General features: G+C 51.1%; 10 non-coding genes across 10 annotated transcripts; all 10 read right to left on the minus strand.

Moving 5' to 3' along the window:
- Nucleotides 1-1328: 1328 nt before the first annotated feature.
- LOC119451065 (5.8S ribosomal RNA) lies at nucleotides 1329-1481 on the minus strand. The gene has a single exon (XR_005191636.1). It is a non-coding gene; the product is annotated as a 5.8S ribosomal RNA (ribosomal RNA).
- Nucleotides 1482-3167: 1686 nt separating this feature from the next.
- Nucleotides 3168-4982, minus strand: LOC119451206 (small subunit ribosomal RNA). The gene has a single exon (XR_005191733.1). It is a non-coding gene; the product is annotated as a small subunit ribosomal RNA (ribosomal RNA).
- Nucleotides 4983-16564: 11582 nt separating this feature from the next.
- Nucleotides 16565-16637, minus strand: Trnar-ucg (transfer RNA arginine (anticodon UCG)). Its single transcript has one exon. It is a non-coding gene; the product is annotated as a tRNA-Arg (tRNA).
- A 4846-nt stretch (nucleotides 16638-21483) lies between these two features.
- On the minus strand, nucleotides 21484-21556 carry Trnar-ucg (transfer RNA arginine (anticodon UCG)). Its single transcript has one exon. It is a non-coding gene; the product is annotated as a tRNA-Arg (tRNA).
- A 70-nt stretch (nucleotides 21557-21626) lies between these two features.
- Trnar-ucg (transfer RNA arginine (anticodon UCG)) lies at nucleotides 21627-21698 on the minus strand. The gene has a single exon. It is a non-coding gene; the product is annotated as a tRNA-Arg (tRNA).
- A 69-nt stretch (nucleotides 21699-21767) lies between these two features.
- Nucleotides 21768-21840, minus strand: Trnar-ucg (transfer RNA arginine (anticodon UCG)). Its single transcript has one exon. It is a non-coding gene; the product is annotated as a tRNA-Arg (tRNA).
- Nucleotides 21841-21908: 68 nt separating this feature from the next.
- Trnar-ucg (transfer RNA arginine (anticodon UCG)) lies at nucleotides 21909-21981 on the minus strand. Its single transcript has one exon. It is a non-coding gene; the product is annotated as a tRNA-Arg (tRNA).
- A 69-nt stretch (nucleotides 21982-22050) lies between these two features.
- Trnar-ucg (transfer RNA arginine (anticodon UCG)) lies at nucleotides 22051-22123 on the minus strand. The gene has a single exon. It is a non-coding gene; the product is annotated as a tRNA-Arg (tRNA).
- A 71-nt stretch (nucleotides 22124-22194) lies between these two features.
- Nucleotides 22195-22267, minus strand: Trnar-ucg (transfer RNA arginine (anticodon UCG)). The gene has a single exon. It is a non-coding gene; the product is annotated as a tRNA-Arg (tRNA).
- Nucleotides 22268-22338: 71 nt separating this feature from the next.
- Trnar-ucg (transfer RNA arginine (anticodon UCG)) lies at nucleotides 22339-22411 on the minus strand. Its single transcript has one exon. It is a non-coding gene; the product is annotated as a tRNA-Arg (tRNA).
- Between the last annotated feature and the right edge of the window lie 4696 nt (nucleotides 22412-27107).

A 27107-nucleotide genomic window follows, 5' to 3' on the forward strand; every position in this document is an offset into this window, starting at 1 on the left:
AGACGGGCCTGGCACCCACTCTGGGACAAGCCCCTGTCAGGGGGACTTGCACCGTCGCAAACACCCGAGAACGTCGCCTCCCATACACCACATTTCCCGACCGCCTGCAAGGACGGGGGATTCGGTGCTGGGCTCGGTCCCGTTTCGCTCGCAGCTACTCGGGGAATCCCTGTTGGTTTCTTTTCCTCCGCTTAGTGATATGCTTAAATTCAGCGGGTTGTCTCGCCTGATCTGAGGTCGACAAACGGATACATCGCTTTCGCCCATTCCAGCGTGCTGGAAAGGACTCGACACGTTCGAAAGCCCAGCGCGAACCGAGTGCGACGCCCTACCACGTCCTTCGCCCAACACGGAGCTACTTATAGACGAGGCTGGCAGGCGGTTTACAAACCGCCTGCGCGCGTGCGGCGCACGAGCAGTTGCGTGGCAAACGACCGTGTCTGCAGCCCAAAACACCGCCGAGGCATGCCGCCCACGCAGCGCGCCGCTTCAGCGGGCGCCGCAGGACGGACTCGTAGCCTGGCAGAGGGCATCGTCTCGTGTGGCGTCGCCCCTGCCCCAACTGGAGTGGCCCAGTCTTTTCGGGGCAGAGACTGCGAAGCACTTGGACCGACGGCGGACTACGACGGAACGCTTCAGCCCCGCCAACGGGCAAACCCACGCTTTCGAAGGAGACATTTTCCGCTTCGCGGCGACTATTTCGTCGTGCAGTTTTCTTCGCGCTCGCAGACGGCGCACTCGCGTAACCGCATCACTACCGCTTCGGGGCGCACCCTTGTCCTCCCCGTTCCGCGCAAGAATTTTTTCCGATTCCTATTCCTGCGACGAAACCCAGACTAGGGCGCCTGCACCCGTGCGGTGACGCGGACGAGTGACCTTTTTGCAAGAGCTCGACGTACTCCGAAGGCAAACAACGCAACGTGCGATCACGCTCGCTTAGCGCACGGCGCGGGAATCGGCCGGCATTTGCTTCCCGCGTTTGTCCGTGCACGCAAGCTTCCGACTCTCTCGCAAACGTGCGCGCTACTGCTGTCGCAACAGACGTTTGCGCCTCGCGATTCAGACCGCACTTTCCCTGCAGGTGTCCGACTCCATCCTGCGGCGGTCTCTTCGGAGGCGCGCACTAGCCGCGCTGCAGTAGTACAATGCCTCGTTTCCGTCTCTGCGAAGTTTTGGCACAACAGTTCAGTTCGCCACCGTCTCCCTCACGTGAGGCCGCTGGCGCGTGGCTTCAGCACTCAACGTACTGTCCGTGATGCCGACGCGGTCAAAACGAGTCGACGGACGCACGTTCCCTTGTGCGCCGAAGGCTCTCTTGATATGTGATCCGACCCTCAGACAGACGAAGCCAAGGGAAGACCCAAGGCCGCAATGTGCGTTCAAAGAATCAGTGCTCAGTGTGTCCTGCAATTCACACCAAGTCTCGCAGCTGGCTGCGTTCTTCATCGACCCGAGAACCGAGTGATCCACCGCTTAGAGTCGTGAAAAGTAGTTTGTTCAATTCCGTACAGTACAACCAGGGTTTTAGGCACGTGGCGTCTCCCTGTGTGTGGTTTCGAAGGGCACCTTTCTGCGCGCGCTCCTCGAGTCTGCGCGCTCTTTCGACAGCCGCGTCTCAGACAGCTGGTAGCATATAGGCGCACCACACCCTGCTACTTGCGTGTTGCGTTTCCAGCTAAACCCCGCGAGCCTTTGTGTGCACGTAAGCCTCCACTCTGTATGCACCAGGATCAGATGTAGGACCAAGATGCAGTGGAGCCGCTCACGGCTACACACCCGCGGGGGCGTGGCTCCCCTTACCACGTCTTTTTCTTTTTTGCGAGCACTCGAAGCCGGTTTTCCCTGCCAACCACCCACCGGACCCGTGTGCTACGTGTGCACGTTCACATTGCTCCACGAAAATTGGAAAAAAGCCGCAAGGCCATGAGGGGGCACGAGCAGCTGTGGAGTCTTTCACGGCGACACGGCCACGGGTGGGGTCTCGCCCCCATCGACGTGTCTCGCTTTTAGTCATCAGAAGGGTACTCAAATTGACCACAATGTCCCTAACACACAAACACGCTTTCGCATCGGCGGATTGCCGCAGCACACCCGCTGCTGATCCGACAGTCTACTTGAGACGACGGACAAGAGCCCGGCGCGCGTACTCGCGCGGCTCTCCAAAACCACTCGGCCAGTGCCAGGGACAGCTTTCGGCGCCGGAGCCGCAACAATTCTACTCGAGGCGGAAGACGAAGCCAGCAAGAGCCTGGCCGCAAGTGCGTTCAAGTTTCGAGACTTCAGTCCCTCGTCTGTCCGTAAATCCTCTTTCGACGTGCGGCGCCTTCCCAAAGCGCACAAGTCCGTTAACCGCGGAACGCGTCCGACGTAGCAAAGCCGCGTTTCCTCTCGTACTTCGCAGCAGCGCCGCCTTTCCCTCGGCGGCGGGCGAATAGCCTGCCAACGTCGTCGCATTCAACCGCGATCTCGACATCTCGCGCGTCACGAGCAGGAGCCGACCGGCAGCCTCCGGCCCTGTCGGGCTCGGTGGCACTTGCCGCGGAGGACGGGAGGGCGTTATGGGCCACGGTTCCTATTGTACTTGGCAGCCACACCCTCGTACCGCCAGTTCCATGACCGACCGAATGCCGCGCCGTTCCTTCAGTACTTGGGCAGCAACATAGTCGGGTCGTTACTCCATACTCGCCGCAGGAAGCGACCGGCAGCCGCCAGCCTTTTCAGACTCGGCGGCGTTTGCCGCGGAGGACGGGAGAGCGCTTGCACCGCAGTTCCAACTATGAATGATGGATGGCAGGCAGCTTTAGCTCTCGACCGCCAGTTCCTTGACCGACCTCTACCGTTCCTCTCGTACTGGGCAAAGCTTTGTCGGGTCGTCTTACTCCCATTCCGCGCATGAGCGTCGAGGCGGACTGAAAGCCCACCCATGAAAGTGCGTTACGCCGTTTGTACCCACGGGCGCGGCCAAGCCAACCGTCCAAGGTTGCAGCCGCCGCCCGCTGGGCGCAACAAATTGGGCACGGGGCGCCCCTCAGAATTCAGGCAGTCCCCGCGCATGTTCGGGTATAGCCGTCCCCGCGTCCAAGCGGGGACAGCGGCGGAAAGCGTCGGGCGCAGCGAGCCGCTCCACCCACACGGGGCAGAAACGATCGTCACCCTTCACAGTCCGGTAATGATCCTTCCGCAGGTTCACCTACGGAAACCTTGTTACGACTTTTACTTCCTCTAAATGATCAAGTTTGGTCATCTTTCCAACAGACCGGCGCAACCGAAAGGCCGCGCCGGACATCGGTCCGAAGACCTCACTAAATCATTCAATCGGTAGTAGCGACGGGCGGTGTGTACAAAGGGCAGGGACGTAATCAACGCGAGCTTATGACTCGCGCTTACTGGGAATTCCTCGTTCAAGGGGAACAATTGCAAGCCCCTATCCCAATCACGAAAGAAGTTCCACGGGTTACCCAGTCTTTTCAGACAGGGATAAAGACACGCTGCTTCCTTCAGTGTAGCGCGCGTGCGGCCCCGGACATCTAAGGGCATCACAGACCTGTTATTGCTCTGTTTCGTGCGGCTAGGAGCCGCTTGTCCCTCTAAGAAGGTTGTAAGGTGCTGGGAACCCCGCACCTATTTAATAGGCTAGAGTCTCGTTCGTTATCGGAATTAACCAGACAAATCGCTCCACCAACTAAGAACGGCCATGCACCACCATCCACCGAATCAAGAAAGAGCTCTCAATCTGTCAATCCTCCCAGTGTCCGGGCCGGGTAAGTTTTCCCGTGTTGAGTCAAATTAAGCCGCAGGCTCCACTCCTGGTGGTGCCCTTCCGTCAATTCCTTTAAGTTTCAGCTTTGCAACCATACTTCCCCCGGAACCCAAATACTTTGGTTTCCCGGAAGCTGCCCGCCGAGTCATTTGAGTAACTCAGGCGGATCGCTGGTTGGCATCGTTTATGGTCAGAACTAGGGCGGTATCTGATCGCCTTCGAACCTCTGACTTTCGTTCTTGATCAAAGAAAACATTCTTGGCAAATGCTTTCGCAGTAGTTCGTCTTGCGACGGTCCAAGAATTTCACCTCTAGCGCCGCAATACGAATGCCCCCGTCTGTCCCTCTTAATCATTACCTCGTATTCCAAAAACCAACAGAACAGAAACGAGGTCTTGTTCTATTATTCCATGCAAGTTTATTCAGGCGACTCGCCTGCGTTGAGCACTCTAATTTTTTCAAAGTAAAAGCACCGGCCTTCTCGAGGCACACAATGAAGTGCACCAAGAAAGGACCGGCATGATGTTCAGTCCGAGCCGTCGCATCGGGTAGATGCACTACTCGTCTGGAACTGAGATCCAACTACGAGCTTTTTAACCGCAGCAGCTTTAGTATACGCTATTGGAGCTGGAATTACCGCGGCTGCTGGCACCAGACTTGCCCTCCAATTGATCCTCGTTAAAGGATTTAGAGTGTACTCATTTCAATTACGGGGCCTCAAAAGAGTCCCGTATTGTTATTTTTCGTCACTACCTCCCCGTGCCGGGAGTGGGTAATTTGCGCGCCTGCTGCCTTCCTTGGATGTGGTAGCCGTTTCTCAGGCTCCCTCTCCGGAATCGAACCCTGATTCTCCGTTACCCGTAACAACCATGGTAAGCAAGTAACCTACCATCGAAAGTTGATAAGGCAGACACTTGAAAGAAACGTCGCCGGCTCGTGGCCATGCGATCAGCACAAAGTTATCCAGAGTCACCACACAATACGGGCCGAAACCCGATCGATCTTGGTCTAATAAAAGCACCCGTCGCCCAAAGGGCTTCAGGCTCACTGCATGTATTAGCTCTAGAATTGCCACAGTTATCCAAGTAGGAAGAAACGATCTAAGGAACCATAACTGATTTAATGAGCCATTCGCGGTTTCGCCTTATTTCGGCATGTACTTAGACATGCATGGCTTAATCTTTGAGACAAGCATATGATTACTGGCAGGATCAACCAGGTAATCGTTCAACTGCGCGTCCAGCCATGCCGGACGCCGTTGTTGCGACGCCGAGGCCACCTTCAGGCGCCTCAGCACGCTTCGTTTTTGCAAAGCCCACCTCTTTGCACAGTCCGAGATGACGGCGTTCGAGCTCGCTACGGCGCCCTCCCCGCAGGGCTGGGTATCGCCACGCGGCAAGAAGCACGCACACTCTCGATAGATTCGTTGCGTCGACTCGGTCACGGCTTGCGGGATTTGCCATCAGCCCGCAGCACTGGTGGACCGATCGGCGCTTGCAACGTAGCCGAGACGGCAAAGCCGCCAAGCGACGGGTCACGCCCGCGCCTTCGGCGCTTTCTTATTTGACTCGTCCGAGGACGATGCGGAACACACCTCGATATCGTGGATACGGCGTCGTCCGACAACCAGCCCCTAACGCATCAAGCGGATGAGGCTGCAGACGATTGCCGAGGGATCCACGGGAGAGGCTCCGGGGACACGCTTGACGGGCACGGAGCCCGCCGCATATCAGACACCCAGGTCGCACGCACTCGGGGGGCGACTGCACTCCAACCCCCATATAATAGCAGCGATAAGTACCCAGACCTCCATGGGGCCGTACTCGTGGCATTTTCGACGGGGATTTGGCGGAAATCGTGCCGCACCTTGACGAACTTTGAAAGTTTACGTCGGCTGCACAGGGCCGAAGTCGTGAAAACCAACACCGCGCAAGAGGGTCGTGATCGTCAATGTTTCGCCAGCGGCGAGTACGGCTTCGCGAATATTCACGTGCCTGAACCACCGCGCATCCTGTGCTGACTTTCACGGCGAACGAGCTTTCCGCTGCCGCACTTTCTCTGCAAACGTTGTGCCACGCACGGTGCTGTGCTCCATGACCGTTGTTTTGGACGGTGGCTTGCGTACTCGTCGGCGTATTTCCACCTCTCGCGTGCACCACGGTGCCCCAGCTCACCGATTCAAGGCAAACGTGCGAGCCGCTTTCGGTATTTCCACGGAAAAGTTGCGCTGAACGTGGCTTGCGCGCGCCGCCCCGGCTGACGCGGTTTCGGACTTTGTCTCTGCGAGCGGTCGCGTACTCGTCGGCGCAATTCCCGACGTCGCCGCAGTGCGTGAATCGCACAAAACGCACCCGGACACCACAAATTGAAAAGTGGTACGATGTCGGCCGGGGCCGCATACCTCTATATAATAGCAGCGATAAGTACCCAGACCTCCATGGGGCCGTACTCGTGGCCGCCGGCGGCAGTTAGCGCCGAAAGAAATTCCTCATTTTTGCTTTTCAAGCCGTGTTTCCACCTCTCGCGTGCACCACGGTGCCCCAGCTCACCGATACAAGGCAAACGTGCGAGCCGCTTTCGGTATTTCCACGGAAAAGTTGCGCTGAACGTCGCTTGCGCGCGCCGCCCCGGCTGACGAGCTTTCGGACTTTGTCTCTGCGAGCGGTCGCGTACTCGTCGGCGCAATTCCCGACGTCGCCGCAGTGCGTGAATCGCACAAAACGCACCCGGACACCACAAATTGAAAAGTGGTACGATGTCGGCCGGGGCCGCATACCTCTATATAATAGCAGCGATAAGTACCCAGACCTCCATGGGGCCGTACTCGTGGCCGCCGGCGGCAGTTAGCGCCGAAAGAAATTCCTCATTTTTGCTTTTCAAGCCGTGTTTCTGCCTCTCGCGTGCACCACGGTGCCCCAGCTCACCGATACAAGGCAAACGTGCGAGCCGCTTTCGGTATTTCCACGGAAAAGTTGCGCTGAACGTCGCTTGCGCGCGCCGCCCCGGCTGACGAGCTTTCGGACTTTGTCTCTGCGAGCGGTCGCGTACTCGTCGGCGCAATTCCCGACGTCGCCGCAGTGCGTGAATCGCACAAAACGCACCCGGACACCACAAATTGAAAAGTGGTACGATGTCGGCCGGGGCCGCATACCTCTATATAATAGCAGCGATAAGTACCCAGACCTCCATGGGGCCGTACTCGTGGCCGCCGGTGGCAGTTAGCGCCGAAAGAAATTCCTCATTTTCTCTTTTTAAGCCGTCTTTCCACCTCTCGCGTGCACGACGGTGCCCCAGCTCACCGATACAAGGCAAACGTGCGAGCCGCTTTCGGTATTTCCACGGAAAAGTTGCGCTGAACGTCGCTTGCGCGCGCCGCCCCGGCTGACGAGCTTTCGGACTTTGTCTCTGCGAGCGGTCGCGTACTCGTCGGCGCAATTCCCGACGTCGCCGCAGTGCGTGAATCGCACAAAACGCACCCGGACACCACAAATTGAAAAGTGGTACGATGTCGGCCGGGGTTGCATACCTCTATATAATAGCAGCGATAAGTACCCAGACCTCCATGGGGCCGTACTCGTGACCGCCGGCGGCAGTTAGCGCCGAAAGAAATTCCTCATTTTTGCTTTTCAAGCCGTGTTTCCACCTCTCGCGTGCACCACGGTGCCCCAGCTCACCGATACAAGGCAAACGTGCGAGCCGCTTTCGGTATTTCCACGGAAAAGTTGCGCTGAACGTCGCTTGCGCGCGCCGCCCCGGCTGACGAGCTTTCGGACTTTGCCTCTGCGAGCGGTCGCGTACTCGTCGGCGCAATTGCCGACGTCGCCGCAGTGCGTGAATCGCACAAAACGCACCCGGACACCGCAAATTGAAAAGTGGTACGATGTCGGCCGGGGCCGCATAGCTCTATATAATAGCAGTGATAAGTACCCAGACCTCCATGGGGCCGTACTCGTGGCCGCCGGCGGCAGTTAGCGCCGAAAGAAATTCCTCATTTTCTCTTTTCAAGCCGTCTTTCCACCTCTCGCGTGCACCACGGTGCCCCAGCTCACCGATACAAGGCAAACGTGCGAGCCGCTTTCGGTATTTCCACGGAAAAGTTGCGCTGAACGTCGCTTGCGCGCGCCGCCCCGGCTGACGAGCTTTCGGACTTTGCCTCTGCGAGCGGTCGCGTACTCGTCGGCGCAATTGCCGACGTCGCCGCAGTGCGTGAATCGCACAAAACGCACCCGGACACCGCAAATTGAAAAGTGGTACGATGTCGGCCGGGGCCTGCATAGCTCTATATAATAGCAGTGATAAGTACCCAGACCTCCATGGGGCCGTACTCGTGGCCGCCGGCGGCAGTTAGCGCCGAAAGAAATTCCTCATTTTCTCTTTTCAAGCCGTCTTTCCACCTCTCGCGTGCACCACGGTGCCCCAGCTCACCGATACAAGGCAAACGTGCGAGCCGCTTTCGGTATTTCCACGGAAAAGTTGCGCTGAACGTCGCTTGCGCGCGCCGCCCCGGCTGACGAGCTTTCGGACTTTGTCTCTGCGAGCGGTCGCGTACTCGTCGGCGCAATTCCCGACGTCGCCGCAGTGCGTGAATCGCACAAAACGCACCCGGACACCACAAATTGAAAAGTGGTACGATGTCGGCCGGGGTTGCATACCTCTATATAATAGCAGCGATAAGTACCCAGACCTCCATGGGGCCGTACTCGTGACCGCCGGCGGCAGTTAGCGCCGAAAGAAATTCCTCATTTTTGCTTTTCAAGCCGTCTTTCCACCTCTCGCGTGCACCACGGTGCCCCAGCTCACTGATACAAGGCAAACGTGCGAGCCGCTTTCGGTATTTCCACGGAAAAGTTGCGCTGAACGTCGCTTGCGCGCGCCGCCCCGGCTGACGCAGTTTCGGACTTTGTCAACACGGGCGCTCGCCGCTTTGTCAGCGCCATCTCTTAACTGTGCGCCCTGTTTGAACGGCTACTAGCGTTCTGGAAAGCGTCCGTCCGAATTGATACACCACTTTGGCCTCGGTAGCGCTGCGATTTATGCTTCAAATTTGCGTGAAACGCTGCTTGCGCTTCCCGCCCCTGCTGATGCGATTTCGGATTTTGTAGCTGCAGGCGGGCTGTAGCTATAAAATTTGTGTGAATGCATCTGCGCGAAGCAAGTGCCCCGCTTGGTCCTCTTGCGGCATTTAACGTGAGTGTAATTCTTTCAGTTAATATGCAATACGAAGCCTCGAGCCACTTGGTATTATTGGAGGGACAGTGAGACCAATTTTGTTTAGAAATTGTTTAGAAACGATGAGGACGTGCACCTTCCAGCCATCTGCCTTCCCCATCATAAAGCGTCCTTGCTGCGCGTAATTGGAACAAACGCTTTTCCGGGTGCCATTCAATGCAAACACACCTGTTTCTTTGCGTAAAAAAAAAAAAAATACAGATAATACTGCGGTTTTGCGTGCCAAAACCGCGGTCTGATTATGAGGCACGCCGTAGTGGACAACTCCGAAATAAATTAGACTACCTGGGGTTCTTTAACGTGCTCCTACACCTTAGTGCACGGTTTATTTTTTTTTCTGCCCCAACGAAAAGCGGCTGCCGTGGCTGGGATTCGATCCCATGACCTCGCGCTCAGTAGCCAAACGCTATACCCACTGAGCAAACACGGCTGGTTTGTTTCTTTGTGTATTTGCTTTTGTTAGCTGTCTTTTTTTTTCAGTTTAGTTGTAACTGCTTTGCTGTTTATTCACTGTCATATACAAGGTATAATAAAGCAAGCCACTTTTTGTTTCTTCTTTTTTTTTTTGTATTTCTTGCCAAGAGGTTCGAGCTGTTTTTATTCCCCGGCCGCCACTGTCATCATGAAATCGAGTGTTACCTTGCGCCGTCTAGGTTTTTTACGCAATGGCGACGGACTTCGCGCTTGCTATTTCCGTAGATAGGTGGCGGTAACGTGTTTTCGCATCCATATCAACAGTCACTGGCCACCGCTGGTATTATTTAAACAAGTGTTCCAGCTTTCTTACGCTATGACGCACTTCGGCGTTCTTATTTCCGTACATCCATGACGTGATTTTGACTCTTTCAGTGTGGGCGCTCCTGTGTGTGTGTGCGCGCGCGCGTGCGTGCTTGCGTACGTGCGTGCGTGTATATACGTACATACATACATTTATACAGGATTTTTATGTGACTAGAACCGATGATGTTATTGACAGCGGGCAGCCACAACTCAATGAAACCAATGACATATGTGTTGCTGTCATGTGACGCTCCTTATGTTAAGTTTTATGTTGCGCCTAATTAGTTAATCAATAAGGATTAATTGCGGAAAATGTTTATTATTCACTTTAGGGCCAATTACGTTTCATTTCGTTCTTGAGGGCATTTCAAAACGACCCATCTTTTTTTTTTTTTTTTTTTTTTTTTTTTTGCAGCCACACACATCCAGTGTGGTGAATTATTCCGGCGTTTATTGAAAGCCCGCGAAATGTGAAATAACCCCACGTGACTGAGCTTATGTGCTACTCTATTGCGTGCACACACACACAGTCACTCACACACGCATATATATACGGGGGGCTTCAGCGAACACTTTCAAAAACTCTTCAATAGTGCCTGTGGCAGAATGCCCAAGTCTAGTTCATGAGCTGGTCTGCTCTAAGTGGCGGACATTACTTGCACAAGCAATTGAAATGCTTAGCCGAATAATAATGAAACAGTCACTAATTAGGTTAACTAATTACCTGATGGACCACGTTGGAATGTACAAATTGTAGCCGTGGAGTTTGCAAGGCGGATCCACTCGAAACGAATTCTCGGGATGACAACAGTTTCGAGATATTGATGTAGATAATAATGAAAGCAGCTCTCGCGTGCACCACGGTGCCCCGGCTCACCGATTCAAGGAAAACGTGAGAGCCGCTTTTGATATTACCACGGACAAGTTGCACGGAACGTCGCTTGCACGCGCCGCCCGGCTAATGTTGTTTAGGACTTTCTCAACACGGGCGCTCGCCGCTTTGTCAGCGCCATCTCTTAACTGTGCGCCCTGTTTGAACGGCTACTAGCGTTCTGGAAAGCGTCCGTCCGAATTGATACACCACTTTGGCCTCGGTAGCGCTGCGATTTATGCTTCAAATTTGCGTGAAACGCTGCTTGCGCGTCCCGCCCCTGCTGATGCGATTTCGGATTTTGTAGCTGCATGCGGGCTATAGCTATAAAATTTGGGCGAATGCACCTGCGCGAAGCAAGTGCCCCGCTTGGTCCTTTTGCGGCATTTAACGTGAGTGTAATTCTTTCAGTTAATATGCAATACGAAGCCTCGAGCCACTTGGTATTATTGGAGGGACAGTGAGACCAATTTTGTTTAGAAATTGTTTAGAAACGATGAGGACGTGCACCTTCCAGCCATCTGCCTTCCCCATCATAAAGCGTCCTTGCAGCGCGTAATTGGAACAAACGCTTTTTCGGGCGCCCTTCAATGCAAACACACCTGTTTCTTTGCGTAAAAAAAAAGCAGATAATACTGGGGTTTTGCGTGCCAAAACCGCGGTCTGATTATGAGGCACGCCGTAGTGGACAACTCCGAAATAAATTAGACTACCTGGGGTTCTTTAACGTGCCCCTAAACCTTAGTGCACGGTTTATTTTTTTTTCTGCCCCAACGAAAAGCGGCTGCCGTGGTGGGGATTCGATCCCATGACCTCGCGCTCAGTAGCCAAACGCTATACCCACTGAGCAAACACGGCTTTTTTTTTCTTTATTTCCGGATTTTGTCAAGTACACGTCACACAGGAATTCATATCTCTGAATTCAACATAACTAGACAAATCTCTACACGTACTAAAAACGGGACTGACAGCATGTCCCGTGTAGCTTGGTTAGTAAGGTTTAGTCTCCAATAATTTTTCAATCATATGCAACCATTCAGGTGGCTCGTTAAGAGCCTTGAACACATCTCTAACATATGTAATAGTTTCAGCAAAATATATCTTCGCTGGCTTGGGATCAACATGTTCGTGTCTGATATCCATTCTTGTTTTCCAGACACTATGCATGGTAACCAGCATCATCATATCACATGGCACGCCTCCTGTTTGTTCAAAAGGCAAGAACCGAATTCCGAATGGCGTGAGCGGGAAGTCCTTTTTAAAGGTCCTCTGTAAGACGTCCCACAAGAAAATTGAATCCGAGCAATCTAAGAAAATGTGTTCAATTGTTTCTGGCTTATTGCATATCATACAATTTACACCCCAAGGTAGATAAATACCTTTTTCTTTTAACCATGGTTTAACAGGGAGCGTGCCACTGTGCAGCAGAAAGAAAAATGTTTTAGTTGATGCTCTGATAGGCATTTTCTTTACACGTTTCAGTACATCCCGTTCAGGTCCTAATGCATACTTTGCCCGATACAAAGGTACAGGGCATAACACGTCAACTAAATCCTTATACAGTTGTTTTTTGGTTACTAATGACAAATAATCGAGCGAAAAATGCACTTTGAGAAAGCGAACAGCATGAACAACTTCTTTCAAGAATCCTTTCGGTGCTACATGCGGTGCGTGAAAGGACGATGCAATGTACTCCGGCAGCGCATCCCGCAGGCGCACTTGCATGACCGTACGTAAAAAATCATCACTTTGATCGCGCAAGAAAAAATATCGTGAAACAATCTGCTTAAGGAACAAATGCGAAAGGCCAAGTCCGCCCTTCTTAACAGAGTGAAACAGATTTATCCTGCCGGTCCGCTCCCAAGTGGATCTCCAGATAAAGATAGCAAAGACTCGGTGAATCTTTTGCACGCACATTCTCGACATGCATAGCACTTGTAGCATATAAAGAATTTTGGCCACTAGAAACACATTGCAAACCGTTGCGCGTGCAAATATCGACAGGTCGCATCCACCCCATTTTGTTGTTTGTGTCTTAATGTGTTCCATTTGGTCAGTCCACTGTTCGGCATTTTCGTTATAGCACCCTTAATGGGATGCCCAGGTACTTGGACGGAGAAGTGCTAAAGTTGATCCCTTCAATTTGGTCTGGTCTGGATTCCCAAGTCCCGTGCCAAAATCCTAGACACTTTTGCCAGCTAATGGCGCTTCCAGTGAGTCTACAGAAGGCTCTTGCGTCACTGACCGCCTCTTTTATGCTCTCTTTATTTTCACAAAAAATCGCGATGTCATCTGCATATGCCAAAACCTTTATTTCATGCGATAAAAACTGATATCCGGTTATTTTTTTATTGTTCAGCACTCTTAAACAAATGGCTCTAAATAAATAGCAAGCAATAAGGCTGAGGCGGGGCATCCTTGACGGACACTAGAACGTACGGTTATGTCTTCGCTGAGTTTTTTGTTGATTACAAGTTTAGTCTGACAATTATCATATGCCATTTTCACACCGTCGCTTATTACCGCGCCTACATTGACATAATCCAGCAGTGCAAAAAGTATGCTATGACACACCCTGTCAAATGCCTTTTCCAAATCTAATTGAATCATGGCTATACGGCCACCTGACATTTCACAGCACTCTAAAACTGTTCTTGCAGTATGAATATTGTTAAAGATACTTCTTCCTCTTATTCCGCACGTTTGGTGTGCACCAACAATACCGGTAATTACTGTTTGAAGTCTTGTTGCAATGACCTTCATATACACTTTATAGTCGACATTTGTCAGAGTTATGGGCCTGTAATTTTCCACCGACTGCAATCTCTCAGGGTCTTCAGTTTCGGTATAAGTATAATATGGCTTTTCTTGAAAGATATGGGCAATTGTTTAACGATCATAGGCCTCTGTTATAGTACGATGAAGCATTTCTGACATTTCTGCCTTGAAAAAACTTGTAAAAGGCTGCCCCGATGCCGTCTGGTCCAGGTGTCTTGCCGTTACTAAGGTCATCAATCGCTTGCTGAACTTCCTTTATTGTGATGGGTCTTTCAAGATCGTTTTTAACGTCCCTCGTCTAGTTTGGGCATGAGCGCCAGAAACTCTTTTACAAACGGATCTTGCATTTCAACTTCGTTGCCCAACAATCTTCGGTACCGTTCAAGAAAAGCCATTTCGATAACCTTCTGGTCTGACGAAACCATGTCCTGATATCGTATTTCTTTAATCACGTTTCTTGTGGCATACCTCTTTTCTTCAGCGAGCGCGCGTTTGGTGGGTGCTTCGCCCACCAAGAACCTTTCCGCACGTGCCCTTACCACGGCGCCTTTATATCTTTCCTCCGCAATGCATTCCATCTGTCTTTTCACTTCTTTAATTTCTTTTCTAAACAATCCGGGTATCGTGCTATCTGCATTTAAAAGATAATCAAGTGTGGCTTGTAGCTCGTTTTCTTTTTGTCTTTCTTTGTACCGTATGATGCTTGACCTCTCAATTGCACACATTTTAACTTCACTTTTAAAATTCTCCCAAACCGCGCTAAAACATGTATCAATAAGCAAAGCCTCTTTACACTTTTGACCCACCAGTTTAACAAACGTTTCGTCTTTCAAAAGGTTTTCATTTAATTTCCATAGATCCCAGTTAAATGCAGTTGTTTTTCTTTTATTTCCTATTTGAACATTACAAGACTATGGTCACTGAAGCTAACGTGTTTAACTATGTAGTTGCTACACAATGATAAAATACTAGCGGAAATATACGCACGGTCTAATCTAGCGTGGCTTTGAAGCTGAAAGTGCGTAAACTGCACATGATTCCCACGAAGAACATCACCAACGTCTACAAGGTCACAGTTTTCTGTTAAAGCACGAAGCTGTAGTGCACTTTTATCACGGATGGGCTTATTATTAGCCGTGTCTTCGGGCATGCAAACGCAGTTAAAATCTCCTAGTAACATTACAATTCTATCACACTCTAAGAAAGTACCTACGTAATCAAAAAAGCATTTTCTGTCGGAGCAGGTATTAGGTGCGTATACGCAAATAATTCGCCATTTTTTACCATGCAAAGCAAAATCACAAAGCGCTAATCTGCCGTCTTGTGAAGTTGTAACACTTTCTTCAATAATACCAATTGACCTTTTTAAAAAGATAACACATCCCCCAGATTTTCCAACGGCATGGCACACGCAGACATTAAAGTTTGCTTTATAATTATCAATCATGCGGTCAGTCTGCTCCTCGCTCTCAATTTTTGATTCTTGTAGCGCTAAGATGTCCAAGTCATTTTCAGTTAACAGCCGTTTTAACTGAACTTGTCTCTTTCTTGCCGTCAACCCTCTTACGTTAAGCGTACCTATGCCGAAACGCTGACGCTGATCTCGAAATCATTGAAAGCGATGGGTCAAGCCGACCGCACTGCGATTGGTTCATGTTTCCCGGACTCAGACTTACAGTCTCTCGCCGTCCTTCAAGAAGTGGCCTCGCTGTTTGAGGCGAGGTCGAAGCGTCTTCCTTAGCGTCACACATTGGCGACACTCGCTGCTTGTCCGTCCGTTGTTCAGCCTCTTAGTCGTATTCCGAACAGCAGCCCCGCTAACGCGGAGGCACTGTCGGTGCCGCTCTTTTATCTGGCGGCACGTTGGGTTTCACTTTAAAGGAACTTCTTCTGACGACTGCCGTCTTCGGGAGTGGCTCACCTGCAGAGGCTTCGTCACTGTTGCCGATGTCTCAGACCCTTCACGCGGCCTCTTTGAGATCGCGGAAGTGGCGCTTTTCCCTCCGTCTTTGTCGGCTTCTTCCTTGTTAGGCTCGACCGCATAGGTATCCATCGCGGTCGCAGGAGCACTTGTGTTCCAACGGCTTTGTCGTCTTCTGTTGGCTCTTGTAGGTCATTGACCTTACCGTCCTCACTGTCTTTCGTTTCTCCAGCTTTTTCAAGCGACGGTTCCGCTGATGGTTGGCTTCCAGAACTTGATGGAACACCGCCCCACTGGTGGTTTCCTCCGCGTCGGCCTGGTCCATGAGGTGCTCATTCACGGTGTCATTTCTGCCAACCCCTGTTACGTTGGCGTAACTACGCACGCACTGGGTCTCGTCGTGGACCGTAACGACGACAGAGCCCGCAGCGTGGAACTCGGCACTCGCGCCGTATGTGGCCGGTGCCGTGGCACCGGAGGCAGAGCGGCGGTCTGCCTGGTACTGTGCACTAGTGCATGGTCCTCACCGACGCGGAGTTGATGTGGCAGGTCTTCCACGGTGTAGCCAGCCTTCAGGCGCAGTGACACTAGACGCGTGTGCGAACCTTTGTCATTGCAGCCTGCCACACGCCACTTCTCCCTCGATATCTCGCTAATGGTGCCGTAAGGCGCCAGGGCGATCCTCACGTCTTCGTCTGGGGTGGTATGCAGAAGCCAGTACAGCTTTATCCTGATGTCTTGGTTGCAAGGGTCTATCACAACACACCGATGATCCTTAACGCTGAAGGTTGGGGTTGACAAAATCTTCTGCTTGGCTTTTCCGTCCTTGAATGTTATCGCCCACACGTGGTTCATTTGGTAGGCTCCGAGGGAGGGCCACAACTTCCGGCATGAGCTACAGACGGCCTAAAGCATCTCGGAAGTGCTCGACTCGATAGGGCCTTGCTTTTACATCAGCGTGCAAAAAAAACAGTAGTCGTTACGGTCGTACCTGAAGGCAACTGCGGCAAAATAATCTGATATTCCTGCGTTGTCATATCATTCAACCTGTTTCCGCGACCCTGCTGGGCCGCTGTAACCGCCCCTGAGGAGCAAGACATTCCGCGTCCGCACCGAACGGTAGCCGGAAGTAGAATCATTAGGCCACGCGGACACATAGGACATTTTGCGCCACCTTCGTTAAATGCGTGTTCGGCAAGCTGTAAATAAAATTTTTCAAAACCAACGTCCGCGACAGGACTCGAACCTGCAGTCTTCTGATCCGAAGTCAGACGCCTTATCCATTACGCCACGCGGACACATAGACATTTTGCGCCACCCTTCGTTAAATGCGTGTTCGGCAACAGTAAATAAAGATTTTCAACCAACGTCCGCGACAGGACTCGAACCTGCAGTCTTCTGATCCGAAGTCAGACGCCTTATCCATTAGGCCACGCTTTTTTTTTTATTTATTGCCGGTCTTTGACAATTTACAGAGCACACACTAGAGAACATAGCACAAAATAACTACAAAACATATTGAAAAACAGAAAAGCCACCTGTCCTACATGGACTGGCGTTGTCTATCTAAAATTCTTTAAAGCTGTCAAAGGTTCTAGCCTCGACAGCCAATCGGGTACACAATCTTGTGTTTTCTTCATTGCAATAAAGCGAGACATACTCTCTCGAAAATAAATGCGTGCAGGCCTAGCGTCTGGGTCGCAATGGTACCCAGCCATCCTCGCCCGCCATAAACAGTGGAGGCCCTGGAGCATTATTAAATCGTATGGAACTCCGTCCTCATTGTTTATCGCTAGGTACCTTATCCCATGCGGACTCAATGGAAAATCCTTCTTCATTGTCCGTTTTAGGACGTCCCAGAAGTAGACACCTTCCCAGCAATGCATGAACACATGATCTATGGTTTCAGGTTGCTTGCAGATCAAGCAATATGAGCCCCATGGTACCAGGAAGCCACGTTCTTCCATGAATGATTTCACTGACAGTGTTCCTGAGTGTAGCCTAAAAAAGAATGTTTTTACCCCAGTAGGCACCTCCATTCTTTTCACCCGTTTAAGGACATCCTGTCCTGGTCCTCCACTGTATACCGCTCTGTGCAATGGCACTGGGAAAACTAATATCGCATACATCTCTATATAACTGTCTTTCTTTTCACGCCAGATAAATATCGAAAGAAAAACGCACAGAAAGAAAGCGCACACTATCGACTAACTTCTTTAGATAGCCGCGAATCGTTCCTGGCATACTGTTGGTACTAACAATGAGTGCCGGCAAAGCGGCTCTTAACCTGAGCTGTAATACCGTACGCAGAAAATGGATCGCGCACATCCCGAAAAAACAAAAATCTATTGACAAGCTGTCGTACAAAAAGATGCGCCAAGCCCAGGCCACCTTCCTTCACCCGCCTGAACAGTTTGTTCGGCTACATCTTTCCCAGTTGGAGTCCCAGATAAAAACGGCGAACACTCTGTGCAATCTTTGCACATTTACCCTTGAACAAACAACGTCTGCATGACGTACCATAACTTCGTAATGAAAAACAAATTACATACAGTTGCCCTTGCGAAAATGGACAGGTTGATTCCTTTCCACCTGTCTGCTTTTTCTTTTGTTTCTTTTATTTGGTTCGTCCAGTATTCCTCGCTCTGTTTGTAGCTATCCAAGGGAACACCGAGATACTTGGTAGGGGTTTTCACCCAGCTCACATTCGCAAAGTTGTCCGGGGCCGAGGACCACTCTCCGTGCCACAAACCGAGGGACTTACCCCAGTTCACTTTACTGCCCGTTACATCACAAAACTGTTTCACCACGCGTATTGTTTCCGTTACGCTTTCTCTGTTTGTACAACACACGGCGATATCATCTGCATATGCCAGGAGCTTGACTTCTGTGGCTGCCAAGCTATAACCGCGTATTTGATCGTTCTCAGTTATCGCCAAACACATCGTTTCAATGTAAACTGCAAACAAAAGAGGACTGAGGGGGCAGCCTTGACGCACAGAACGCATGACGTTAATGGGGGCCCCCAATGATTTATTCACAATTAAACGTGTTGTGCAGTTCTGATACGCCAATGCCACTCCCTCAGTGATGATGGCACCTACATTAACGTGATCCAGAATGGCAACAAAATATCATGAGACACACAGTCAAAAGCTTTCTCTAGGTCAAGCTGGAGTACTGCGACGCCATCGTAAGTGAGGTCACAGCACTCGAGCACGCACCGCATCGTAGTGAATATTCGAAAAAATTGACCTCCCTTTGATCCCACACGTTTGGTGGTCTGCGACGATTTCTTTGATGACGCTTGAAGTCTGGCTGCCAAAACCTTCATGAAAATCTTATAGTCGACATTGGTTAAAGATATCGGCCTATATGATATCACGAGCCTAAGTTTCTCCGCTTTGTCACTCTTAGGTATCAAGATGGTATGCGCTTTACCAAAAGAAGGTGGCAAAGCTTTGTTCACATACGCATCGTTAAACAGGCCTGTTAGCAGGGGCGAAAGTTCTTTCTTGAAGGCTTTATAAAAACACGCGCTCAGACCGTCAGGTCCGGGTGATTTGCCATTGTTCAAATTCATTTATTGCTTTTACGACTTCGTGTTCTCTTATAGTCCCTTACTAATCGGTCCTTCGTGTCGTCACTCAATCGCGGCATGCGACTGAGAAAGACCCTTTTGAACTCATCTACATTAGCTTCTTGATATGCAACAGTGACTGGTAATACTCTAAAAACGCTCGGCCTATGCTCTTATTGTCTTCGACGAGTGTGCTATTCTACGAGATCTTATCGACATGATTACGTCGACCATGAGCTTTTTCAAGTCCTAGTGCCCTTTTGGTGGGCGTCTCCCCCGCTACTAATGCGTTTGCTCTTGCGCGCACAATCGCACCTTGATAGCGTTCTTTGTCCAACTGTTCGATTTTTTCTTTAATGGTTCGCATATCTTGCTTATACGCCCCTGGCTCTTCGCACTCCAGCGCTATCAGCTGATTAAGTATCTTTCGTAAGTCTCGTTCTTTCATTTCCCTTTCAAACTTTAAGCAGCTCGACCTTTCTATTGCTTTCATTTTTACCTTTTGTTTGAACCATTCCCATTTCTCTGCTATGGTTTCAGTACTTTCATCGCATACTTCCATAACGGCCTCATGTATTGCCTCTACAAATGGCTCGTCTTTTAGTAGTAAGGCATTCATTTTCCATAGTTCCCAGTTAAAAGATGATTCCTTCTTCTTCATACCGATGTGACACTTCACCAAGCAGTGATCTGAGAACGACACAGGTGCGACAGAATAACTGTGACACATTGGAATCATGTCTTGTGACATGTACAAGCGGTCTAACCGCGCATGACTACTGCCTTGAAATCGTGTATACATCACCTCCCGCTCCCCCTCCAGACAGTCACATACATCGTCTAGTTCACTATCACTAATCAACTTAGAAAGTATGTGACTGCTTTTATCTCGAATACCGGCATTATTGGATCGATCCCGAGCCCTCAAACACAGTTGAAATCCCCCAACAAAATCATGCACTTATCACGGCTAATGTACTGAAAAAGATTCGAAAAAAATACAGCACGCTCTTCTACAACATTTGGCGCATATATGCACATAACTCTGAATTCGACTCCACCACAAACAAAGTCGCAAACGACCATTCTTCCCGTCTGACATGAAAATACACTTTCAACCACAAGGTCGGGTAACTTCTTAATAAACAGGACGCATCCAGCTGACGTCCCCTACCGCGTGGCTCACCACCGCATAATATCTGGTCGTGAAACGCCTCACCATGCTCCCGGTCTCCCTCCTCCCCGTCTACCTTGGTCTCCTGGACAGCTAGAACGTCTATGTCTTGGTCAGTGGCCAACCAGTAGGACTTGACTCTGCCTACGCCTAGCCGCCAGCCCTCTAACGTTTAGAGTTGCAATACTGAGTGACGGATTAGGAGCCATGATGAACTAGAGAATGAGGTAGGCCCGGAGCATGGTGCTTACCCCTCACGACCAGCCGTCGGCTAGCCGTCTCCGGGACCGCCCGTTTCTCGTCGTTGTTTGTCTGCTGGGCTTGGTCCCCAGGCTTTCTGTCGGACGGAACGTTCGGCTTTGGTTTGAAGCTCGAGCGCCTCCCAAGAGGCGATTTCGCCGGCGGCCCATCACTGGAGCTGGTTGCCGCGTTGTCCTTGTCCTCAGCCTCATCACGGGGACGCTTGAAGGTGGCTCCGAGACTAGCAGCCCGGTCACCGTCGATAGCGGCCTCGCCCTGTTGCATCGCTCCATCGTCGTCGTCTCCTTCGTCTTCACTTGCGCCTTCTTTTGCATGGACAGCTTCCGCGTCGACCCGTGCCGGCGCAGTCACTTGCTCCGTAGTTCCCTTTCCGTTGGCGTCAACGCCTCCGGTACCGACCCAGCACCTGTCGCTGGGTGCACAAGGTCTCCGGCTCCCTTAGCAGCGTCTTCGGTCTCGACCACATCCATGACGAGTTCTGCTGCCTCTTGACTCGCGGCTGGGTCAGTTGCGGTAGCGTAGGTCTTGACGCATTCGGTGTCAATGTGCCCGTAACGTCGGCACCGGGAGCAGCGGGGCACCTTACACTCCCTTCGCACGTGCCCAGTGCCTTGGCAGCGGAGGCACTGCATCGGCCGACCGGGTACCACCACCAAGGCCAACTCTCCGGCAACACGTATCTGGTGAGGGATATCTTCCACTTTCAGGCCGCTCTTCAGCTTGAGAAGAACAGTCCTCGTGGTGGAACATTTGTCTGCGACACCTTGGACACGCCACTTCTCTCGACTCACCTCTTCTACCTTGCCGAAGGCCGCCAATGCAGTCCGGACGTTTCCTCGGCCACACCGTGCAGCAGCCAGTGAAGTCTGAGCTTCACCTGCTGATCCTGAGGGTCGACGATCACACATCGTAGCCCCTTCACCTGAAGTTCTTTCAAGGCCAGCAGGCGCTTCGTTGCAGCTGCGTCACTGAGGGTCACCGCCCACACATGATTAACTTGGTAGGCCCCAAGGCACACAATTTCCGGCAGCAGGCTCGTAGGCGTTAGGGCATCCCTAAAATCTTCGACCTTGTAAGGCCCTCGTTAAATGCGTGTTCGGCAAGCTGTAAATAAAATTTTTCAAACCAACGTCCGCGACAGGACTCGAACCTGCAGTCTTCTGATCCGAAGTCAGACGCCTTATCCATTAGGCCACGCGGACACATAGGACATTTTGCGCCACCTTCGTTAAATGCGTGTTCGGCAAGCAGTAAATAAAAATTTTCAAACAACGTCCGCGACAGGACTCGAACCTGCAGTTTCTGATCCGAAGTCAGACGCCTTATCCATTAGGCCACGCGGACACATAGGACATTTTGCGCCACCTTCGTTAAATGCGTGTTCGGCAAAAGTAATAAAAATTTTCAAACCAACGTCCGCGACAGGACTCGAACCTGCAGTCTTCTGATCCGAAGTCAGACGCCTTATCCATTAGGCCACGCGGACACTAGGACATTTTGCGCCACCTTCGTTAAATGCGTGTTCGGCAAGCTGTAAAAAATTTTTCATGCCAACGTCTGCGACAGGACTCGAACCTGCAGTCTTCTGATCCGAAGTCAGACGCCTTATCCATTAGGCCACGCCGACACATAGGACATTTTGCGCCACCTTCGTTAAATGCGTGTTCGGCAAGCTGTAAATAAAATTTTTTACCAACGTCCGCGACAGGACTCGAACCTGCAGTCTTCTGATCCGAAGTCAGACGCCTCATCCATTAGGCCACGCGGACACATAGGACATTTTGCGCCACCTTCGTTAAATGCGTGTTCGGCAAGCTGTAAATAAAATTTTTCATACCAACGTCCGCGACAGGACTCGAACCTGCAGTCTTCTGATCCGAAGTCAGACGCCTTATCCATTAGGCCACGCGGACACATAGGACATTTTGCGCCACCTTCGTTAAATGCGTGTTCGGCAAGCTGTAAATAAAATTTTTCAAACCAACGTCCGCGACAGGACTCGAACCTGCAGTCTTCTGATCCGAAGTCAGACGCCTTATCCATTAGGCCACGCGGACACATAGGACATTTTGCGCCACCTTCGTTAAATGCGTGTTCGGCAACAGTATATAAATTTGCACGCACGTCCGGACAGGACTTCAAACCTGCGAGGGCTTCAAAGGATCCGATTGCAAGATCTATCGCCTTAATTCCACTTAGGCACTGACTGACTTTTTTTTTTCTTATTGCCGGTCGTCGACGTACAAAATACAGGTTACAAATGATAAACGTGCCAGCCAAACCTTTGGCCAACACAGCACTAAAATCTTTCAGTGACACCAGTTCATCGAGTACATACATCCATTGTGGTGGATCAGGCAGTGATTTGTAAGCGTCTCTCACGTAAACAACACTCTCAATGAAGTGTTCTCGCACCGGTATTACAACCAAGTCTGCATGTTCAAATTGCATGCGAGTTTTTCCACATAGCGTGGAGGCCCAGGACCATATGAGGTCGTACGGTACTTGCTCTGAGGTATCTATGGCAAAAAGCGTATCCATACGGGTCCAGGGGTAAGCTGCTTCTTCAGCGTTCTCTGCAGAACGTCCCAGTGAAAGATCGGGTCCCAGCAATCTAGAAAAACATGTTCTATTGTTTCTGGTTTTTTACATAAAAAGCAGTCGGTGTTCCAGGGGATGAAAATACCCTTGCTATGAAGCCAGGTCTTAACGGGAAGTGTGTTTGTATGTAATTTGAAAAAGAAAGACTTAGTTGATGGCCGTACTGGCATTTTCTTACTCTTTTTAGAACGTCCTGTCCGGGGCCTCCACGGTGTGGCGAAGCGGTACAAAGGTACAGGGAGCATCGTGTCCACAAGATCTCTGTACAATTTTTTCTTTGTAACGGTGGACAGATACTGCTGTGAGAAACGCACATTTAACATCCTATATGACATCACCACTTCACGCAGGTATCCTTTCACAGTTCCCGGCATGTTCTGAGCCGACGAAACAACGAATCCCGGAAGAAGTCTGCCCAGCCGTACTTGTACTATTGTTCGAAGAAAGAGATCATTTTGATCCCGCAGAAACACAAAGCGTGACACAATTTGTCGCAAAAACAAGTGAACCAGACCAAGCCCACCTTTCTTGACCGGGAGAAACAAGTTTGTTCGACTCGTCCTCTCCCAGGTAGAGGCCCAATGAAAGTAGCGAAAATGCGGTGAATTTTTTGTACGCTTACCCGCGCAGCACACAACACATTCATAACATACCATATCTTAGAAACTAAAAAGAGGTTGCAAACAGTGGCTCTAGAAAACATTGACAATTGCTTTCCTCTCCAACCGTCAGCCTTTTCCTTTGCTCTCGAAGCTTGGTCGAGCCAGTACGGTTCGGCCTCACGGTAACTTCCGAGAGGCACCCCCAGGTACTGTGTAGGCAACTTTGACCAATTCAATCGAGAAAAGGTCTCCGGCGTGTCTTCCCAACTCCCATGCCAGAAGCCATAACTTTTATCCCAATTTATCTGGGCTCCAGCTGAATCGCAAAATTTTTCGACTACAGTAGTTGCCTCTTTAATGCTGGCTTTATTGTACAGAGAATCGCGATGTCGTCTGCATACGCCAATATTTTAACGTGTGCTGCCTGTAGTCGATAGCCTGCTATGCGGTCGTTGTTTTAATGGCCAAACAGAGTGGCTCGAGATAAGCAGCAAACAGAAGGGGCGAAAGCGGGCATCCTTGACGCACCGACGAGAGCACACGAAAGCTATCGGTGAGCTCCCCATTAACAATGATTCGCGTTGAGCAGTCTTTGTACGCCATCGTTACGCCTTCCGTTATGACACTGCCAACGTTCGTATGTTCGAGTATGCATAGTAGAGCCTTGTGCGAGACGAGGTCGAAGGCTTTCGCCAAATCTATCTGCATCATCGCGACGTAATCGCCAATCGCGTCGCAACACTCTAGCACACTTCGAACCACGTGTACATTTGTTGTAATACTGCGGCCTTTAATGCCACAAGTCTGGTGAGGCCCTACCAATGTTTTGATGACACTTTGCAGTCGTTTCGCTAAAACTTTCGTGAATATTTTATAGTCAACGTTGGCTAGAGTTATCGGGCGATATGAGCCTGGCAACAAACGTTTCTTTTCGTCATCACTCTTCGGGATTAGCACGATATGCGAGGTTGTGAAAGACAAGGGCAATCTTTTTCGGTCATACGCTTCGCTGATAACTAGATGGAGGACATGAGCCAGCGCTGACTTAAACGTTTTATAGAAAGTAGCCCCTAAGCCATCAGGCCCAGGTGCTTTACCGGGCGCCAACTCGTCTATTGCGCACTCTATCTCACTCAGGGTAATGGGATGTTCTAGCCGTGCCTTAACTTCTTCATCGAGCTTTGGCATCAATGAAAGGAATTCCGTCTGGTAGCCATCTTTAGGTTCGCGTGGTTGACCTAAGAAGGCTTTGAAGTGATCGACGATCCCTTGTTTGATGTCGTTTTTGTCGGACGTGATGTCATTGCCTTTAGCTAGCTGGCGGATTTCCTTCCGACATGCGTACCTTTTCTCGTCTGAGAGAGCTCGTTTTGTTGGCGCTTCTCCCGCCCACAGCTTCTCAGACCTTGATCGCACAACGGCGGCTTTGTATTTCTCAGAGTCTATCCTTTCGAGTTCGGCTTTCACTTCCTTTATTTCGTTAACATACACACCAGGCTGGACACTTTCCATGCTGATGAAAAATTGCAGTTGCTGGCGAAGGTTCGTTTCGCCTGTTTCAGGTTATGCCGAAGGACACTGCTTCTTTCAATAGCCATTGTTTTACTTTCTGTTTAAATTCTTCCCATTTAATGGCGAAGCTTGCTAATTCGACTGAAATCAGGCTTTCTAGTTCCTTCGCAACAGCATCAACGAAGCATCGTCATCCAGCAACTGCGCGTTCAATTTCCAGAGGTCCCAGTTAAAGGTGGGTTTGATCTGTCTTTTCCCAAAGGTGGCAGTTACTAAGCAGTGATCGCTATATGCAATGGGTTGCACATCATATTCACTACACAAGGGCACCAATTCGGCTGACACATATAATCTATCTAGCCGAGCGTGGCTATCACGCTGGAAGTGCGTAAACTGCGGTGAGTACCGCTGGCGAAGACACTACCTGATATCTTCCAAGTCGTAATCGTGCACCACTGCATTAGCAATTCAGCACTCCTATCGCGTACGCGTGAAAATTTTGCGCGGTCGTCAGCAGTGCATACACAGTTAAAATCGCCCAGCAGTATTACCACCTTGTCACAGTTTACGTACTCTTCAAGACGCTCAAAGAAGGATCGCCGGTCTGTTTGAATATTCGGTGCGTAGACACAAATGACACGGAAATCCTTATCGCAAAAACAAAAATCAGCCACTAAAAGGCGCCCACTTTCACACGAAAACACTGACTGCACACAATGCCAAAGTTTCTTCGAATGAATACAGCGCAACCACCTGATCCACCAACAGCGTGAGAAACACACACGTCAAGTGCGCACGAAAATTGGACACCATTCTGTCGGTTAGTTCTTGGCTCTCTATTTTCGTTTCTTGGATTCCACAAGATGCAAGTCATTATCTAAGAGTAGGCGACTTAGCTGACATTGCCGCCTTCTTGCACCGAGCCCTCGTACATTTAACGTGACTACACGTAGCGCTCCTTCGATATTAGCTGCCATGACTACACGGTAGAATGGTGCCCATCACAGTTACGCAGGGACGAGTGTTGGATAATGACGCGCCGATATCCGCGTCGAATGCCCAAAAGGGAACACAACCCGACTCTCCCGAAAGCAACACTCACATGCAACTCGGGCCCTCGTTCCTGACACATATCCGAGAGAATAGCGCTCAGGGTGACGGCCATTGCACTCACCAACCCCCCAACCCGCCTCAAGCCAAACACAGTACAGAACTACGGAGGCGGTTTACCCGCCTGCCGTGAATCGGCCGTAATGTTCGGCCGCAGCTTCAAGGTAGGTCTCCTCATACCTGGCGTTTTGGGCGGTGGCTCGTCTCCGCCGCTGCTGTCCTGCGTCGTAGCCAGGCTATTGGTCTGGTCGCGCGGGCGTTTCCCCGCCTGCAAGTTAGCGAGCCCGGTATGGGTGTCCATGTCTTCCTGTTCAGGGGCGGTGGAGGCTGGCTCCCGGATCAGGTGGGCTCTCTTCCTCACGGTGCGGCAATGGCTGCAGTGCCCTCTGCTTTCCTCTTGCTGTTCAGAGGCGGGCGCCTCGTCGACGTGTTGCCTTGTTCTTGAAGTCGTACCTCCGACTTCTGCCACACTCGCCAGCCGCTTCCTTAGCCGTGGACGATGTGTCTTCCATGTCCGCCTCGTCCATGAGCCAGGGGCGGAGTGGTCGTCGTTGCTCACGGGTCCGGTCACGCTAGCGTACGTCCGCTCACACTGACTCTCTTCGTGACCGAAGCGTCGCACGCACCACACCGCGGAAATGCGGCAGTCGCGACGAATATGGGCCCGTTCTCGCGGCAGCGCAGGCAGAGAGGGGCCCTGCCCGGCACAACCACGAGAGCCAGCTCTCCGGCGACGCTCACCTGATGTGGCAGGTCGTCCAGCATTACGCCCGGTTTCAACTTCAGCGTAACCAGTCTTGTAGTGGAGCTCTTATCAGCCCACGCCATGAACACGCCACGGTGCGGGCGACGTCCGTGACGTTTCCAAACGGCGCGAAGGCAAGACGCACGTCCTCGTCGGGAACGGTGTGCAGCAGCCAATGCAATT

Source organism: Dermacentor silvarum, chromosome 4, assembly GCF_013339745.2.
Source record: "Dermacentor silvarum isolate Dsil-2018 chromosome 4, BIME_Dsil_1.4, whole genome shotgun sequence".
Classification (NCBI taxonomy): Eukaryota; Metazoa; Arthropoda; class Arachnida; order Ixodida; family Ixodidae; genus Dermacentor; species Dermacentor silvarum.